Source organism: Lampetra fluviatilis, unplaced genomic scaffold, assembly GCF_964198595.1.
Source record: "Lampetra fluviatilis unplaced genomic scaffold, kcLamFluv1.1 SCAFFOLD_529, whole genome shotgun sequence".
Lineage (NCBI taxonomy): Eukaryota > Metazoa > Chordata > Hyperoartia > Petromyzontiformes > Petromyzontidae > Lampetra > Lampetra fluviatilis.
The window spans coordinates 25,001-30,000 of NW_027620959.1; the positions used below are offsets into that span (position 1 = coordinate 25,001).

At 72.4% G+C, this 5,000-nt stretch overlaps 1 long non-coding RNA gene across 1 annotated transcript in view; it reads right to left on the reverse strand.

The window, feature by feature from the left end:
- Positions 1–3,988, reverse strand: part of LOC144954592 (uncharacterized) — a 22,297-nt gene extending 18,309 nt beyond the window's left edge. Inside the window, exon 1 of the long non-coding RNA XR_013641282.1 lies at positions 3,911–3,988. This is a non-coding gene — a long non-coding RNA (uncharacterized LOC144954592). The remainder of the gene's footprint in view (positions 1–3,910) is intronic.
- Between the last annotated feature and the right edge of the window lie 1,012 nt (positions 3,989–5,000).

Below are 5,000 nucleotides of genomic sequence, written 5' to 3' on the forward strand. Positions count from 1 at the left end.
AGACGCGGGGAGACGCGGGGAGACGCGGGGAGACGCGGGGAGACGCGGGGAGACGCGGGGAGACGCGGGGAGACGCGGGGAGACGCGGGGAGACGCGGGGAGACGCGGGGAGACGCGGGGAGACGCGGGGAGACGCGGGGAGACGCGGGGAGACGCGGGGAGACGCGGGGAGACGCGGGGAGACGCGGGGAGACGCGGGGAGACGCGGGGAGACGCGGGGAGACGCGGGGAGACGCGGGGAGACGCGGGGAGACGCGGGGAGACGCGGGGAGACGCGGGGAGACGCGGGGAGACGCGGGGAGACACGGGGAGACGCGGGGAGACGCGGGGAGACGCGGGGAGACACGGGGAGACGCGGGGAGACACGGGGAGACGCGGGGAGACACGGGGAGACACGGGGAGACACGGGGAGACGTGGGGAGACACGGGGAGACGCGGGGAGACACGGGGAGACGCGGGGAGACACGGGGAGACACGGGGAGACGCGGGGAGACGTGGGGAGACACGGGGAGACGTGGGGAGACACGGGGAGACGCGGGGAGACACGGGGAGACGTGGGGAGACACGGGGAGACGTGGGGAGACGCGGGGAGACGTGGGGAGACACGGGGAGACGTGGGGAGACACGGGGAGACGCGGGGAGACACGGGGAGACGCGGGGAGACACGGGGAGACACGGGGAGACGCGGGGAGACACGGGGAGACGCGGGGAGACGCGGGGAGACGCGGGGAGACGCGGGGAGACGCGGGGAGACGCGGGGAGACGCGGGGAGACGCGGGGAGACGCGGGGAGACGCGGGGAGACGCGGGGAGACGCGGGGGAGACGCGGGGAGACGCGGGGAGACGCGGGGAGACGCGGGGAGACGCGGGGAGACGCGGGGAGACGCGGGGAGACGCGGGGAGACGCGGGGAGACGCGGGGAGACGCGGGGAGACGCGGGGAGACGCGGGGAGACGCGGGGAGACGCGGGGAGACGCGGGGAGACGCGGGGAGACGCGGGGAGACGCGGGGAGACGCGGGGAGACGCGGGGAGACGCGGGGAGACGCGGGGAGACGCGGGGAGACGCGGGGAGACGCGGGGAGACGCGGGGAGACGCGGGGAGACGCGGGGAGACGCGGGGGAGACGCGGGGAGACGCGGGGAGACGCGGGGAGACGCGGGGAGACGCGGGGAGACGCGGGGAGACGCGGGGAGACGCGGGGAGACGCGGGGAGACGCGGGGAGACGCGGGGAGACGCGGGGGAGACGCGGGGGAGACGCGGGGGAGACGCGGGGGAGACGCGGGGGAGACGCGGGGGAGACGCGGGGAGACGCGGGGGAGACGCGGGGAGACGCGGGGAGACGCGGGGAGACGCGGGGAGACGCGGGGAGACGCGGGGAGACGCGGGGAGACGCGGGGAGACGCGGGGAGACGCGGGGAGACGCGGGGAGACGCGGGGAGACGCGGGGAGACGCGGGGAGACGCGGGGAGACGCGGGAGACGCGGGGAGACGCGGGGAGACGCGGGGAGACGCGGGGGACGCGGGGAGACGCGGGGAGACGCGGGGAGACGCGGGGAGACGCGGGGAGACGCGGGGAGACGCGGGGAGACGCGGGGAGACGCGGGGAGACGCGGGGAGACGCGGGGAGACGCGGGGAGACGCGGGGAGACGCGGGGAGACGCGGGGAGACGCGGGGAGACGCGGGGAGACGCGGGGAGACGCGGGGAGACGCGGGGAGACGCGGGGAGACGCGGGGAGACGCGGGGAGACGCGGGGAGACGCGGGGAGACGCGGGGAGACGCGGGGAGACGCGGGGAGACGCGGGGAGACGCGGGGAGACGCGGGGAGACGCGGGGAGACGCGGGGAGACGCGGGGAGACGCGGGGAGAAGCGGGGGAGACACGGGGAGACACGGGGAGACACGGGGAGACACGGGGAGACGCAGAGAGACGGGGGGAGACGGGGCGAGACGGGGCGAGATACGGGGAGACGCAGAGAGACACGGGGAAACGCGGGGAGACGCGGGGAGACGCGGGGAGACGCGGGGAGACGCGGGGAGACGCGGGGAGACGCGGGGAGACGCGGGGAGACGCGGGGAGACGCGGGGAGACGCGGGGAGACGCGGGGAGACGCGGGGAGACGCGGGGAGACGCGGGGAGACGCGGGGAGACGCGGGGAGACGCGGGGAGACGCGGGGAGACGCGGGGAGACGCGGGGAGACGCGGGGAGACGCGGGGAGACGCGGGGAGACGCGGGGAGACGCGGGGGAGACGCGGGGAGACGCGGGGGGGAGACGCGGGGGGGAGACGCGGGGGGGAGACGCGGGGGGGAGACGCGGGGGGGAGACGCGGGGGGGAGACGCGGGGGGGAGACGCGGGGAGACGCGGGGAGACGCGGGGAGACGCGGGGAGACGCGGGGAGACGCGGGGAGACGCGGGGAGACGCGGGGAGACGCGGGGAGACGCGGGGAGACGCGGGGAGACGCGGGGAGACGCGGGGAGACGCGGGGAGACGCGGGGAGACGCGGGGAGACGCGGGGAGACGCGGGGAGACGCGGGGAGACGCGGGGAGACGCGGGGAGACGCGGGGAGACGCGGGGAGACGCGGGGAGACGCGGGGAGACGCGGGGAGACGCGGGGAGACGCGGGGAGACGCGGGGAGACGCGGGGAGACGCGGGGAGACGCGGGGAGACGCGGGGAGACGCGGGGAGACGCGGGGAGACGCGGGGAGACGCGGGGAGACGCGGGGAGACGCGGGGAGACGCGGGGAGACGCGGGGAGACGCGGGGAGACGCGGGGAGACGCGGGGAGACGCGGGGAGACGCGGGGAGACGCGGGGAGACGCGGGGAGACGCGGGGAGACGCGGGGAGACGCGGGGAGACGCGGGGAGACGCGGGGAGACGCGGGGAGACGCGGGGAGACGCGGGGAGACGCGGGGAGACGCGGGGAGACGCGGGGAGACGCGGGGAGACGCGGGGAGACGCGGGGAGACGCGGGGAGACGCGGGGAGACGCGGGGAGACGCGGGGAGACGCGGGGAGACGCGGGGAGACGCGGGGAGACGCGGGGAGACGCGGGGAGACGCGGTGAGACGCGGGGAGACGCGGTGAGACGCGGGGAGACGCGGGGAGACGCGGGGAGACGCGGGGAGACGCGGGGAGACGCGGGGAGACGCGGGGAGACGCGGGGAGACGCGGGGAGACGCGGGGAGACGCGGGGAGACGCGGGGAGACGCGGGGAGACGCGGGGAGACGCGGGGAGACGCGAAGAAACGCGGGGAGACGCGGGGAGACGCGGGGAGACGCGGGGAGACGCGGGGAGACGCGGGGAGACGCGGTGAGACACGGTGAGACGCGGGGAGACGCGGGGAGACGCGGTGAGACGCGGGGAGACGCGGGGAGACGCGGGGAGACGCGGGGAGACACGGGGAGACGCGGGGAGACACGGGGAGACGCGGGGAGACACGGGGAGACACGGGGAGACGCGGGGAGACGCGGGGAGACGCGGGGAGACACGGGGAGACAGACACACAGAGACAAACAAGTTACAAAACAAAGAAAATGATCCTCACCACGCACTCACCACACCACTCACCACACCACACCACTCACCACGCCACTCACCACACCACACCACTCACCACAGACTCACCGCACCACTCACCACACACTCACCACAGACTCACCACGTCCTCACCACCCCACTCACCACCCCACTCACCACCCCACTCACCTCACCACTCACCACCCCACTCACCACCCCACTCACCACCCCACTCACCACCCCACTCACCCCACCACTCACCACCCCACTCACCACACCACTCACCACAGACTCACCACAGACTCACCACGTCCTCACCACCCCACTCACCACCCCACTCACCACCCCACTCACCACACCACTCTCCACGCTCACCACACGCTCACCGCTCGATGCTGCTGAAGGTGTAGACGTGAGCCTGGCGCGTCTCCACCTCAAAGTCGAACGAGCGCGTCGTGGTGCTGATGGTGTTACCGTTCCACCACTCACCACACCACTCACCACACACCTCACCACGCTCACCACCACACTCACCACACGCTCACCACGCTCACCACGCCACCCACTACACCACTCACCACCCAACCCACCAACTCACCACACCACTCACTCACCACACCACTGACCACGCTCACCACCACGCTCACCACTCACCTCACCACTCACCTCACCATGCTCACCACGCTCACCACACGCTCACCGCTCGATGCTGCTGAAGGTGTAGACGTGAGCCTGGCGCGTCTCCACCTCAAAGTCGAACGAGCGCGTCGTGGTGCTGATGGTGTTGCCGTTCCACCACTCACCACGCCACTCACCCCGCCACTCACTCGATGCTGCTGAAGGTGTAGACGTGAGCCTGGCGCGTCTCCACCTCAAAGTCGAACGAGCGCGTCGTGGTGTTGCCGCGAGCAAAGTTGACGCTGGAAATCTCGTCGAAGCGAACGTGGATCGGTGGCTTGTGCACGTAGATGAATCCGCGCTCGAGCGGGTACAGGAAGCCGGAGCTCGCCTTGTAGGAACACGTGATGCAGCTAGACCCAGCGTGTCTGAGTGTCACACACACAGACACACACACACACAGACACACACACACACACAGACACACACACACAGACACATTGACACACACACACAGTGTACACACAGCGGGTACAGGAAGCCGGAGCTCGCCTTGTAGGAACACGTGATGCAGCTAGACCCAGCGTGTCTGAGTGTCACACACACAGACACACACACACAGACACACACACACAGACACACACACACAGACACACACACACAGACACATTGACACACACACACAGACACACACACAGCGGGTACAGGAAGCCGGAGCTCGCCTTGTAGGAACATGTGATGCAGCTAGACCCAGCGTGTCTGAGTGTCACACACAGACACACACACACAGACACACACACACACAGACACACACACACAGACACACACACACAGACACATTGACACACACACACAGAC